The 15,890-nt window shown below is 40.4% G+C and overlaps 1 protein-coding gene across 1 annotated transcript in view; it reads left to right on the plus strand.

The window, feature by feature from the left end:
• LOC125452224 (uncharacterized) overlaps positions 1-15,890 on the plus strand; it is a 111,792-nt gene that overhangs the window by 34,435 nt on the left and 61,467 nt on the right. The gene's annotated exons all lie outside the window — the stretch shown is intronic.

A 15,890-nucleotide genomic window follows, 5' to 3' on the forward strand; every position in this document is an offset into this window, starting at 1 on the left:
AAAATCAAACATCACAGTTCAAAGAATTACAGAACTGATCCGGTGCAGAAAGAGGCGGTTTGGCCCATTGTACCTTCACCGACTCTTTAAACAAGAATCATTACAGAGAGCCAACTTCCTGCCTTTTCCCAATACCCTGGTACACCACTTTTAGCCAAACAGTCATCCAATGCTGCTTTGAATGCCTGAGTTGAACCTGCCTCCACTACATTTCCATGTCTCCAAGTATCATGTGCTGTTATTCCCAGAGTGAGATTGATCAAATTGCCAGTATACAGTATGTTAAATCATAAGATAGAGCACTGTGGGGTGCTTACAATCTAACCTGTCCAGCTGGAACCATTTAGTTACACACTCTTATACCCAGCTTGATTTGAAACCCTACTGAAGTCAATATCAAGAGACCAACAGGCTGTGACTCACCTGTGATATTGATCTAAATGAGGAAATTGAAAATGTCCACAGTAAGATGGGACGAAAGGAATACATTAACCATCAAGGCAGAAGTGGCAGAGGTCAGAGGATGGGTAGAAGAAAAATTGGGGAGGGGAATTGCAGGAAGTGGGGAGATGATGACGTCTAGTGTTATTCTCACAGTTTGAATCCTATCACATCCTTAACAGACTGACTCATGATAATATCACTATATCATAGCATGGGACCTGAGGGTATAAAAGTCTCATTCTGCATCTTAACTGGAGCCATCTCTAGATTAGATTCCCTACAGTGTGGAAACAGGCCCTTCGGCTCAACGAGCACACCGCCCTTTGGAGCATCCCACCCAGATCCATCCCCCTATAACGTACACACCCCTGAACACTATGGGCAATTTAGCATGGCTGATCCACCTAGCCTGCACATCTTTGGACTGCAGCATGACATGCTGATGGAATTTTAATATTGTTTATAACTGAATGGCTTAATGTTAGCCCAGACACTGAAGTACCTGTGAACATAATATTCCTGCATATAGTGAGCCTTAATAAAGGTCTGTGGGACTTTCCAGTACCACGTTATGCACACTCAATTTTCTATTGTTACAAGATAGAACATTAACGTTACCTTATCACGTAAGGGTAACCCGCTAGATGCATAATCCTAATCTGATGGCAAGTTTTGACCGGCAAGGAAGTTTCAAAACGCGTAAAGAGTTTTTGTCTCAAAATCAACAAAAGGATAAAGATTAAAGTTGGACTCCCACTTCTGCACCAGCAAGGGGAGTTTCTGGTTTGATATCAAAATAAAAAAGTGACAATATAAGTGTTAAATAAAATGTAAAGTCACCATAGCCCTACTGGTCAGTAGGGCTGCCCTCTCATTACAGAGAAGTGGTTTAACCAGAGGTTTTCTACATCTCAGGTTAAGGCAAAGGTTGAGAAATGGGACCATTCATGGTTCCCTCAGCTAGTGGGGGAATTGAACTCACATGCTTGGTACCACACAGCAGCTGTCCAGCTAACTGAGTTAACTAACACTCAAGTACTACATCACTATACATATACAATACTCCATCCAGCATCACTGAATGTTTTACGTTAAAAACCCTCTCTTATTGTAGCTCATCTTCCATCCATCATGATTTCATATTGTTTCATTGTAGCGAAAAGAAAAGATTATTGTGATTCTGCAAATGTAAGAGACACATTGAATGGAGTTAAACTGCTTTATAAGAGACAACAGATTGGAATAGAAAGGGTTCAAGGGTTGGTTACACATATTGATTGAGATAAATCGTGTGATCATTAAATCTAATATATGAGTTTATTAACTTGGCCAATTTCATGCACAGTTAACAGAAAATTATAATTGATTTGTAACTATCAACAAGACAACATATCAATATAACTCATCAAACATTTATAACTAGAATATAAAATAACGCAGGAGAACGCCAAAAATCCTTTATGTTCCTTCCTACCTTTTCCTAAAAGGGACATGATATATAAATTAGAGCTGGGCTGTGGTGTTAGGAAGCAGTTCTTCATACAAGGGAGAATGGAAATCTGGATCTGCCTCCTTCACAGAGCTGTTGTGGCTGAGGGCCAACTGGAAATTTAAAAACTGAGATTAATAGGTTTATGAAAATAAAGAAAAAAATACTTCAGGCACTTGCTATCTGAAATATAGTGTTAAAAATACTCAGCAGGTTGGTCAGCATCTGTGGAAAGAGATAAGCAGTTTTAACTTTGTGGATCAATTACTCTTCATTAACTTTGGAAAAAGTAGAGATTGATTTTGTTTTAAACATATATAGATGTGGGCAGAAGAGGGAGCAGAGGAAAGAATAGGAGGAAAGGTCTGTGATAGAATGAAATGTGGAACAGATTCAATACAGAATTAATCAATGCTGAAATGTGTCTATAGGAGCTATAAATTGCATTATCAACATTCTGGGAGCTACCACAGAAACTAAACTGGACTAGCTATGTGAATACTGTGGCTACAAGACTATAAGACTCTGAGGCTAGGAATTCTGCAGAGAGTAATTCACTACCTGACTCCCCAAAGCCTGTCCACCAACTACGAGGCACAAACCAACACTCTGATAGAGACTCCCTTCCCTGGGTAAGTGCAGCTCCAACAACACTCAGGAAGATCGACAGCATCCAGGACAAAGCAGCCTGCTTGACTGGCACATATCCATAACCATTCACTCTCTTCGCACCAACACTGAAAGGAGTAGTATGTATCAGCCACAGGATTCACTTCAGCAACTGCCGACAGCTACTTAGACAGCACATTCTCTCGCCTTGGAAGACATAGGCAGCAGATACATGGGGCCACCACCATTTACAAGTTACTCTGCAAGGCACACTCCATCCTGATCTGTATTGTTATTCCTTTATTGGGTCAAAATCCTGGACCCCACTTCCCAATAGCACGTGGGCTCATGCACCAGAGGAACTACAACAATTCAAGAAGCTAGCTCACCACCAACTTTTCCAGGGCAACTGGAGACAGGCAATAAATTCCTAAGCAACATCCACACCTTGGAAATGAATTAATATAAAGTAGAATTGTTTCTAGTTTCTTCTGCCTGAAGAAAAGTGGGAGTGGTGGCTATTGATGAAATCAGTGTTGAGTTTGGAAGGCACGCCCAACTGAAAGATGAGGCTTTGTTTCTCAAACTTGAATTGAGCTTCATTTGAATGATATAGAAAACTGAGAAAGGAAGCAGTGTCGTAAAGTGGCATCAGGAATTCTAATAAGAAGGGATTGGAAGTTCAGGGTCATGCTTACAGAATGAATTGAAGTGACTGGCAAAATATTTGCTAGGAAAGTAAAGTAGGCAGATGGAATTAAAAAAGATCATTCATGATCTAATTGAATATCTGAACAGGGTTGATGGGCTAAATGGCTTACCACCTGATCTTATGTGAACTCTCTTTGTTTATATTGATTTATTGTCAGGACACAGATTCAGTTACCTATTAGCGATTCTTTGCAATGTTGGGAGAAGGCTTGGCAGTGAATGGCAGCTTATGTTTGAAGGAATCAACACAAGCCTTGATCTCATTGTCAGCTGACAGTCACATATGTGAACTGCCAGTAGGGAGCCTCTGGATAGTTTACAGCTAGTCAGTCTACCTTCCTCCAAGTGCTGACGTCTACTTTTAGCTTAGTCCTAATTTGGCACAGACTGACCTTTGAACCAGGGTTGTTCTTGATCTGTATGACTCAGATTAACATTGTATGAACAACCTGAAACATCTGGCATCTGAGGCATCTTTCCTGACATTTGGATCTTTTTATTACAAAATCAAATATAATGGTCCCAAAAATGATCCAATTGGAATGTATTGGTGAACTGTATGTCCAGTCCACATTATGGCATTTAGTTATGCTTCAAGTCTAGTTAAATCGGGTTGCATTCCATTACTTTCTCCTCATTTACATAAAAACATTGCTATCAAAATGGGAAAGAAAGAGGGAGAAATGATTTTCATTCAAATAGCATACATAGGATCGCTAAGAGTGTTTTACTGACAGCTATATGGTCACCTTTGTTTTTATGCCAGATTTTTCCTTTACTGGATTCAAATTTCACCACTAGCCATGGTTAGATTTGTAACAATGTTCCCAGAATATTAGCCTGGGTGTTCCAGGATTACTAGGCTAGTGATATTAGCAGTACACCACCTTCTAAAGGTTATACCTCTGACAGTACAGCACTGTGTCAACATCAATTCTGTGCTTAAGACATTGGACTGAAGCTTGGGTTCAAAGCTCTCAGATATAGAAGCTAGATCAGGTTCCTGGTGTAGTCATATGCTTGTGCCAGACATTGAGGTCGCTGTTAAACAATGTTTATAATCATACTGCACAAGATGGAAAAGCTATAGAGTGGAATGCATTGAGTTGTACAGGGTCCAATTCTTAGCAGAACTCTTAAAGATTTCTGAAGAAGGGTCTAGGGCCGAAACATCAGCCTTACTGCTCCTCTAATGCTGTTTGGCCTGCTGTGTTCATCCAGCTATACACCCTGTTATCTCACTTAAACATAACGATTGAGCTCACAGTGATATAACAACATATTCCAAATTCTCACCTATATATTTAATAAACCTGAACTGAACTGACTGGATTATATTTAAGACTGAATGGGCTGAATCTTATGATATTTCAGCTAAGAGTCTATTTTTTTGAGTTGCACAGTAGCTTTTTTCTCAAAATTGTGAATATGAGACAAGTGAAACGTTAGCATTCAATAAAAAAATCTGGAATTAAGAATCTGCTGAGGATCATGAAATCGTTGATTGTCAGAAAAACCCATCTGGTTCACTAATATTCTTCAGGGAAGGAAATCTGCCATCCTCACCTGGTCTGGCCTACATGTGACTCTAGGCCCAAGCAATGTGGTTGACTCTCAGCTGCACTCTGAAATAGTGTAGCAAACCATTCAGTTGTAAGAATCGTTACAAAGTCTCAAAGAAATGAAAATGGATGGATTACCTGGCAATAACCTTGGCACAGGAAAAGACAATGGTAGAAACAGCCCTGTCAATCTGCAAAGTCCTCATCACTAATATCTGGAGGTTAGTGCCAAAACTGGGAGAGCTGACTCACAGATTAGTCAAGCAACAGTTCAAAATAGTTATACTCAGAGAATCAAAACTTAGAGACAATCTCCCAGACACCAACACCACCGTCCCTGACAAGTCCTGTCTCACCAGCAGGACTGATCTAGCAAAGGTGGCGGTGCAGTGGTATACAGTTGGGAGGGAGCTGTCCTGGGAGTCCTCAACAGTGGCACAGGAAACCATGATGTCTCATCGCTTCAGATTATACATAGGCAAGGAAACCTCCTGCTGATTACCACGTACAGTCTTCTCTCAGCTCCTGAATTGGTGCAGAGACAGCACAGTGTTCTCGGTGAAGAGCAACAAAGCTAACCTCATGATCCAATCCTAGAACTGGAATAAACCTGAAAAAATACTCGGTTGTGACAAGAAGCAGAGAGTGCTAGTCTTCAAGGCTGACCCAAACACCAGAACAAGGAAAAGGAAAATCTGTGCATTGAACTGTTCCAAAAGGAGACCATTCAACCCACGGTGCCTGCACCAGCTCCTTGAACATATGTCAAAACAGCATAGGACAAAACTCGCAGCAAGGGAACTTAGCAAGCAACAAGAGAAATCAATTGGTCACAATGAGTAATAAATTCCTGATGATCAGAAAACTTTTCAGAGAGGGATCATACACAGGAAAAGAAACTCACACAATGCTAAAATAGGAAGAAAATAAAAGAAGCACTTCATTCACTACGGCCCACATAAATACTCCAACGGGTTAAGGCTTGCCTTAACCAGACTGTCTAGAGAACACAGAGGACTCCAACCAGGCCTTGTATTTGGTGAGCTGGCACCAACAGTTTATGAAATAGGATACAAGTTAACACTTCAACAATAAGCCAAAGATTGGGTTTGTGCATTGTTGCATGCAATTAGTGGCAGCTCCAATACCATTATCACCAAACAAAAACAAGGCAACTTCCAGTGATTAATTAAAGCTTTTCACTCCTATTTCAGCTTGAAGTGAACTTGATTTTACAGCAGGCATGGTTTAATTGGCGCACCCAGGAGCCAAGGGGAGCTATTGATTCTTTCATAAAAGATTTATACAGTCACATAGATACGGAAACTTGAATGAGGATATCGTGCAGGATCACATTATGGGACCAATATCCTCCCTGGGAGATGATGGGAACTGCAGATGCTGGAGATTCCAAGATAATAAAATGTGAGGCTGGACGAACACAGCAGGCCAAGCAGCATCTCAGGAGCACAAAAGGCTTCGCAGTGAGGTTAAAATAGTATCAGAGATGATGGGAACTGCTCTGATGAAGGGTCTAGGCCCGAAACGTCAGCTTTTGTGCTCCTGAGATGCTGCTTGGCCTGCTGTGTTCGTCCAGCCTCACATTTTATTATCCTCCCTGGGAGGTTAGCCAGTGCTGTTGGAGAGGGTTGAAACTAACTTGTCAGGGGGATGCAAGCCAGTGAGGAAATCCAATAGATGGAAAATGAACCCTGGTTATGGAAAGCAGAAAAGAACATAGAAGGCAGCAGAGTCCAATGTCAATATCAAGTAAAGTCAAACTATGGAATAATGTTAAAAAGGCAGAATTAAAGACATTCTACTTGAACGCATGCAGCATTCAGAATGAGGTGAGTGAATTAAGAACATAAATAAAGAGATAATCGAGTTGCCAGTCTGGAGAAATGGCTCCAGGATGATCATGGCTTTTGGGAACTGATTTTTTAAGCATGGTCAATATTCATGAAGATTAGCCAAAAACAAATAGGAGGTGGGGCACTGCAGATAATAAGAGATGGGATCAGTACACTGGTGAGATCAGAAGAATAAGATGTAGAATCTGTTTGAGGGGAACTACGAAAAAGCAATGTACACCAAGCATTGGTAGGAGTTGTTCATTTGCCACCATATAGTTGTACCAACAATGTTTTGCAGTATAAATCAGGAGGTTAGAGGTATTTCCCTGTAATGAGAGAAATACATAAATCTTGAATGACTTCAATCTACATGTAGACTGGATAAACATAATGGGCACCAATGCAATAGCGCACAAATTTCTAGATAAGTTGAGAAGTGGTTTTATAGAGTCATAGAGTTGTGTGGTATGGAAACAGACCCCCAGTCCAATTCGTTCACACCAACTAGATATTCTAAATTAATCTTGTCCCACTTGCCAGCATATGGCCCATGTCCCTCTAAACCCTTTCTATTCATATACCCATGCAGATGATTTTTAAGTGTTGTTATTCTACAAGCCCCCACCAGTTCCTCTGGAAGCTCATTCCAAATATGCACCACCCTCTGCATGAAAAAGTTCCCCTCAGGCCCCTCTTAAATCTTCCTTCTCTCACCTTAAACATTCTAGAGTTGCGCATTGAAGAACCAACCAAAAAATAAGCTATTTTGATCAAGTATTATGCAATGCAAAAGGGCCAATTACTAATCTTGCTATAAAATAACTCAGGGTAAATTGACCATAATATGATGGAGTTTTGCATTGGAAATTATGTAGTTCAGTCCAACACTAGGAATTCAAATCTAAACAAAGGAAACAATGAGGTTTTGAAAGTTGCATTAAGAAAATAGTTCAAAAGGTATGATGATAGGCAGGTGGTGGTTGATACTTAACAAAATAATGCATTGTTTACAACAAAGAATCATTCCTTCAAGATACAAAAACCTACCAGAAAAAAGTGAAACATAGCTGGCAAAATAAGTTATAGAATTACATCAAAGGAGGTGGTTTATAAAATTACTTACAAAAAGTAGTAAACCCAAGGATAGACAGCATTTCAGGATTCAATAAAGGAAGATAAAAAAATTGATTTTAAACAATGGAGAATGAATGGAAACTAGCAAGGAACATGAATATAAAAAAAACTTCACAGGTAAAAAGGAAAAGATTAAGGAAGCTAAATGTGAGTCCATTACAGACAGTGGCAGGAGAATCTATGTTTGGAAATAGAGGTGGCAGAAAAGCTGAACTGTAACTTCTGTGCCTGTCTTCATAGAGATGCAAAAAATCTCCCAGAAATAACAGATCAAGAAAAAGAAATTGAAAGAAATTAGTATTAGTAAAGAAAAGTAGTACGGATGGAATTAATAGGACTCAAATTCCCGAGACCCACTGTTTTACCCAGAGTGTTAACAAAGACAGCTACAGAGATATTGAATTGAATTGAATGAATTATTGTCACTTACATTTAACAAAGAAATGCAGCGAGAACCATAATGTGTTGCCAAGCTCCAGTGCCATTTTGACTTACAGAAAATCTTAAGATATAATACTGAAATTCAGATGTAAGACTTAAATGTAAGTAAAAACAGTATTCATCTTCTGTTGAGCCTCCACAACTGGCTCCAGGTTCACCAAATCCCCTGCATCACATTGATTTGGTCCAACCACATTTCTGTGACTGAAGCCCAATGTCTCCGATTCCAATACCAACTGCAGATGCAGCGTCCACTCCTGACATTGCCATGTCACCCATTCTGCCACTGCTTCGCTGCCACCAGCACTAGAACCAACCAATATTGAAGTTATCAATTCTCAGGTGCCATCTTTTGCCAATAGGCCTACTTTGCTGATGTCACTTCCGCCGATGTAGCAGCTGATGCTGGTACTGGGTACTGTGGGCACTCTCTGCCAGCTTACCAGAATCTTCCACACTGGGCCCACCCGAGTGTGCACTTAAGTCTGTGCTAGCCCAGTTGCTGCCATCATTGACACCACCATGACCGAGCTCTTCTTGGGAGGTAAGTACAAAAAGAAAAAATATCGAGTAAAGAGAAAAAAAGAAAACTGCAAAAAGAAATGGACAGATAGAATGACTGCAGGCTCACAAGTCCTACTCCACTGTCATCTTGAACAGCAATATTTGTTACACTGATAGTTGATACACTAGTTTTACCTTCGACAGTTTACAACTTTTGAAACTGTGTCTGAAATTTGGAAGGTTGTAAATACAACCTGACTATTTAAGAGAGGAGGAAGAGATAAAATCTGGAACTACAGACCTGTCAGCCTGATGTCAGTTGTCAGGTAAAGACCAGAGTAAGGATCTGATAACCAGGCACAGACAATAAAAAAAACTCAATGGAAAAAGTTAACATGAATTTATAAAAGGGAAATGATGTCTGACAAATCTGTTGTTTTTTTTGAGAATCTTACTAACAGAGTAGGTATAAGGGAACCAATGGATACATTTGGATTTTCAGAAAGCTTTGAACAAGGTCAGGCACAACCTTAATAAAACTACAGCACATAATATGGGAGTGATATCCTGGCCATGGATCGAGTATTGGTTGATGGGTCCTTAGGCACAGCTATTTACAATCTACATAAATGATTTGGATTCAGGATCAAATGAAATAATTTCAATTTTGCAGATGACACAAACTACAAACTGATATGTTTGCGATCATTTGCTAATGAGTACGATTATTCACTCATGAATTTTGATGTCAATGGTCATGGGTTCTACAGGTCCTGGTGTAGCTCATGAAGTTGATCTTAGAGCTACATCTATGACCACACATTCAGCAGATGTTTCCAATAACTGGAAATAATTCTTTGCTTTGAAATCTCTGGCATTCCTTTCTCCAATTCTTTTTCCCTACTTTCTCTTGCTGAAGGGTATTCTGGAAGCATTACTCTTCTGGTGCCGCTAAAGAAAGATGGAGTCTTGCTAGCCCGATTAACCAGTGGGCCTCATGGGGAGAGGTGACTGGCATTTCTGACTCTGGGTTCTAACTCCCAGGGGCAATTCAATGCTGACCAGTTAACTGCCTGATGGGTACTTAATTCTAACAGGCTGACCCAGTGGACGTGATGCAGGGCTCCTGCCAATTCACTAGTCGATAGCCAAGACCCCTGTTGCCAAGGTTAAATTCTGCCCAATATTTCCATTAAATGCTGCTTGTCAGAACCAGTTTCCTTTATTTACAACAATGTGGTTGGAAATAATTATTTGTTCGGCACTTTGGGAGGTGCTGAGGTTAGGAAATGGGTCCTAGAACTATAAGTTCTTTCTTAAATGATGAGAGATACTTTCTGACTTGCTAATTATTTTCCAGCACAAATTGTTTATTATACATCAAAATCTTGTTTTATGTGCATAACAAGTTAATAACTATTATTACTATTTTAATGCTTCTTTTCTGTGTAAGTTCTACTCACTTGTTAGAAATGACCTGATGGTTTTACCTCCTTGTCCTACAAGCAATATCTGATCAGTTGGGTCTTTAGGATGGAAAACAGAAAACAAATCATTGCATTTTCACAACCAAAAGGTTTTAGGATCACAATCTCATTAGATTAGACTGATACTGCATTGGATGTCCCAACAAGACCCTGCGTCTCAGGTGGATGTGAAAGATTTCACAGTATTACTTTAATCCACACCAGTGGATTTAACCCCAGTATTCTGTTCAATGTTTATTTCTCAATAAACATTGCAAAAGCAGATTATCTGGTCATTGTCAGACAGGTGTTTGTGGAAATTTACTGTATGCATATTGGCTGCCATGTTTCCTATAATTCCAGCAGTGACTCTACTTCAAAAGCACTTATTTTGCTGCAAAACATTTTTGGATTTGGAGTTGGCATGGTAGGTGCTATATGAATACATGCATATCTTTCTTTTATGTTTTCTGATAACAACTTATCTGGATCATAACTTAAAATCTACCCACTTTGATTCCCTATTCCTCAATACCCTTGTCGAAGAAAAATGTTAACCCTTTGTAATTTTCAGCTGACCCTATGCATCTTCGGGAGACAAATCCCAATTTCTGGAACCTTTGAATGAATTAGAGCTTCCTGTCACCATCTTTGACAAGTTTAGCCATAAATTTAAGATTTTGCACTTTTGCTTGGGATTGTCCTATCAGAGGAAGTGGCTTCTCTTTATTTATTGCAGCCACTCCTTTAATCATCTTCATTCCAAAGGGATCACCTCTTAATCTTCTACACTCCAAGGTATGTAATCTGTACTCTAATTTACTCATTTTGCTCCAGCATCTCTACTATCCACACACGTTCCTTAGACCATACCAAATATGTTGCATGCTTTGGGCAAATTGTGTCAGAAGTTTCTTTCCTTATTCTGCCACTTGCCTCCTCTTATGCTTTGCTTGGTTCAAAGATCCCATTGAATGAACTTCCCTGCAGTCAAATAGCTCATCAAAAAGTAGAACTTTAGTTGTGTAGCGATACTTTGGTTTTCTCTCATTTTCATGTGGAGTCAAAAACAAAGAATCTGTTAACCCGAATACCAATATATTTACCATTCAGAAACAAGGAGTACTATCTTCTCCTCCCAGAGACAAAGGGCTTGGATGTGGCAAGAAAACTTCATCTAGAATCATAGACTCCATAGTGTGGAAGCAAGCCATTTGGCTTTTGCAGACTGCATGAACCTTCCAGAGAGGAACCAGAACCACATTTCCATAACCCTACTTTTCCCATGCCTGTGCATCCCTAGTCACTACAGGCAGCTTAGCATAGCTAATCTACCTAACCTGCCCATCTTTGGACTGTGGGAGGAAACCACAGCACCTGATGGAAACCCAAGCAGCATGCAGAGAATGTGCAAATTCCACACAGACAGTTGCCCAAGACCTGAATCAAACCCAGTGCCCTGGAGCTGTGAGGCAGTAGTGCTAACCACTGAGTCACCATATCACCCTTAATTCTGCAGTATGGGGATGTGCCAGAGTACTTCTACTTTCATGCCTGAATTAAGTTCTGAGCAGGAAGATCCGATCTCAAACATCCTATCCAACCACCAATTGAGGCCCTTAAAAAGTTCATTTAATGATTACCCAAGCATCCATTCCTGCCTGGGCTGCAATTATCTCAGCTTCATATGGAACAGGTGTGGCCCACCTGACTGGTAAGCCACTGCAGGCAGGCTGACATTTAGTGAGATGGCGGGGCAGGTCCCTCAACCTGCATGGATTAATGCTTATTCAAGGATCTGGGCACAAAGAGGAGGCTGCTGAGGGCCATGCTCTTAGCCTTGCTTCCAAACCCAAACTCTAGAAATTGACCACACGCTCCTCAACTACCACAAAGCAGTCGCCTAACATTTCAGTCCGTGAGATTTTGCTTGTTGTTCCAATGGCAGCCACTGCCTTCTCTATGCTGCAGCTATGTGTGGAAACTGTACGTTGCCAACTCTTGCTGGGAAGGGCTTCTGTACTGAGGAATTGGCTTTAGAGGAAGGCCCACCTGATATTGTCCATTAAGGTACCAAATTGAAAAATGACATGGTGGGACTTGCATTGCTGGCAGGGCCGTCATTTATTGTCTGTCCCTAGTCACCCTAGGAGAAGAAGTTGATGGTGAGCTGGAGCCCTTGTACTGTAGGTAGATGAACAATGCCAGTAGAAAGGCAGTCCATTTACATTGAGAGAATAGCAATCTATTTCCAAGTGAGCATTGTTGGTGGCTTCGAGGGGACCCTACATGAGGTAGAATTCCCATTTACCTACTGATCAAATCATTCTAGAAAGAAGTGATTGTGTATTTGGATGGTGCTGTCTAAGCACTCTTGGGCACTTTCTCCAATACATCTTTTAAGTAATAGACGTTGCTGCTACTGATCGTTTGCAATGGTGTTGGGAATTCTTGTGGAAGTGGTGCCAATCAAGCAGTCTGTTTTGTCCTGCAAGGTGTCAAACTTTTTAAGTCATGTTGGAGCTTGGCTCACCAGGAAAATGGGAGGATTCCATCAAACCCCTGACACGTGCCTTGTAGCCTGGTAAACAGATTTGGGGAGCCAGGAAATGAGTTACCTGCAGAATTCCTATCCTCTAACCTGCTCTTGTAGACACTGTATTTATACAGCTAGGCCTGATCAGTTTCTGGTCAATGATAACCTCAGGATGTTAATAGTGTGGGTTTCAGTGATGGTGATGCAATTGAAAATCAAGGGTGAATGATTAGGTTTTCTCTATTGGTGATGGTCATTGATAGACATTTGTGTGTCACAAATGTTACTTGACATTTGTTACCCGAAGCCTTGATATTGTCCAGGTCTTGCTGTATTTGCATATGGACTGTTTCAGCATTTGAGGAGTCACGGATAGCGCTGAACTTTCTGCAATCATCAGTAAACATCCCCACTTCTGACCTTATGAAGAAGAGAAAGTCATTGATGAAACAGCTGAACATGATTGGGCCAAGGACACAGTGCTGAGGAACTCCTCCTGAGAGGTCCTGGAAGAGATGACTGACCAACAATGACCACAATGATCTTTCTATGCACCAAGGATGACAGCCAGTGGAGAGCTTTACCCCTGATTCTTATTGACTTCAGTTTTACTGTGTCCTCTTGATGCCATGCTCAGTCAAATATGACCTTAATGTCAAGGGCACTCACCTCTGGAATTCAGCAGTTTTGCCCATGTTTTAACCAAGACTGTAATGAGATCGGTAGCTGAGTGGCCCTGGCAGAACCCAAACTGCCTGTCAGTAAGCAGGTTATTACTAAGCAGTGCTGCTTGACAGTAGTGTTGATAACACATTCTTTCACTTTACTGATGACTGAGAGTCGACTGATGGGGCAGTAATTGGCCATGTTGGATTCACCCTTACTTTTGTGTGAATGACATACTTGGGCAATATTCCACATTGAAGGTAGATATCAGTGTCATAGCGAGACTGGAATATCTTGGCTTGGGGCACTGCAAGTTCTGGACCACAAATCTTCAGCACTTTATAGCTGAGATGTTGTCAGAGCCTTTACAGTATCCAGTCCCTCTGAACATTTGAAGCAAGAAAGCAAACTACCCAATGAAAACACAAAATTCTGCTCATTGTGTTATCCAATGAGCTGAAAGATGCCCACTGAGTTGGAAGTCAATTCACTCACACAAATGCATGTAAAATAGCCCTTAATGTGGTAGTTATTTTTTTTTGGTCACTGTTCTCAGGGTTTTCCTGGTCTCTTACCTTCTTCCTGCCTCATACAGGCCTGGAGAATCATATCCACTGTGCCACCAAATGAGAATTTCTGTCAGCCAATGAGAAAGCCCACATTGATCAATGATTTGTTACTTGGGGGGGGCACTAACAGGGGGACTTACAGCAATCAAGTCTGTGGGAACTGTTCACTACAGCAAACTGTTGACAGAGACTATTTCAAAATGCAATCTCTACAAATTACAGACAAAATAATTCATGATAGAAGCTGTAATTCCATGGTGCAAACACTAAGTTCATAGGGTCCTGTTTTCCCCAAAACAAAACCCTTTCTACATCTTCCGAAGGCTGCTAAAACTCGCCTGAAAGTTGGCGTGCAATCCCAGCCCTACAAAGACCAGGTTAAATGGAACCTTGTGTAAGGGCTAAAGAAGAGAATCTGGAGGTAACAGGTTGCATAATTGGCATTAAGTATTTCCCTGTATCTTATTTCCAGTGCAAAAGACATGCTCACAGTACCTGCACAAACAAAAGCATAGATCACATAGAAATAGACTATTCAGACCAACTGACCGGTGCCAGTGTTTATGCTCCATACGAACATCCTTCCACTCTACTTCATCTTGACCTATCAGTGTATCCTTTGACTCCTTTCTCTCTCATGTGTTTACCCAGCTAAGTACATGAATATAATTCACCTTGACTAGTTCTTCTGCTAGGAAATACAACCTTCTGACCAGTCTCTGCAGCAAAGCTAAGAAATTAAGAAATAGGAGTAAAAATAGATCATTCAGCTCCTTGAGCCTGTTTCACCATTCAATAAGATCATGGCTGATCTATTTGTTGTCTTGGATTCACTTTCCTCCATTACACTTGACTTCCTCATCTATCAGAAATCTGTCTAAATCTGCCTTGAAGATATTTAAGACCCAACCAGCACTACCTTCTGGAAGAGAGGATTCCACGCTCTAATGACACTTTGAGAGAAAACAATTCACTTCACCTCTGCAGTAAAATGGAGATTTCTTATTCTTGAACTGTGCCCCTTAGTTTCAGTCTCCCCCCACAAGAAGAGATGTCCAATGCAAATGTAACTTATCCATTCAAAGATCATTTTATCGCAGCCATGACATAGATCGATCCCAAACATGAATGTATGCAACGATGTAGAGAACTCAAGATTCCTCTGAGTGACGAAATGTTATCATCATTTTCTCCCTAAATTATCAGCTGCTTGTCCTGAAACTCTGCTCTGGAGTTTTCTATTCCCCATCCAAGGGAAGCAACCACTCTGTCTGTTGAACTAAAAAGACCTTGTGGAAAGCAGAAAACACTAGCGATAAGTCTTGGACCCTGTTGATGACAAAGGATATGTTACTGAAAGAAGTGTTATTCAAATTGTGAAGAAGTTCTCTTCAATGCCAAGTTCCCTGCCTCTTAAACAAAGAACAGGAAGCTAACTAACTGTAGTGTACAAAACAAACTGACATAAAAATCTATCCATAATTAAAATCAATCCATTAATTATTTACTCTAAGTTCTCTCATATTTAAAAGTGTAATATTTAAATAGTAACACACCAGATTGAGTGACATTTCTTCTGAATTCAGTGGTTTTATTCCTTCAGAGAATAGGTTAACTAAGAAACTTATTAATTCTCCATATAAATTATTTTTGTCAAAAGTGTTTTGTCACAAGTAAGAAACAACTTACCCGAGTGTGTTAAGCAGCTCAGTCATCTATTTGGGCTAATCTTCTTATAAAGCACCTTTCTCTTCTGGATTTGGTCACCCCTGTCTGATGTTTGATGGAATATGATCCCACATGACAACTAGTGGGCTTTGTAATAAAGAAATGGATTTAATCAAATACTTCATAGTGGTTACCTTGAGGCACAACTTGAAATGACAAAGTGATCAACTTGCTT

Source organism: Stegostoma tigrinum, chromosome 4, assembly GCF_030684315.1.
Source record: "Stegostoma tigrinum isolate sSteTig4 chromosome 4, sSteTig4.hap1, whole genome shotgun sequence".
NCBI lineage: Eukaryota > Metazoa > Chordata > Chondrichthyes > Orectolobiformes > Stegostomatidae > Stegostoma > Stegostoma tigrinum.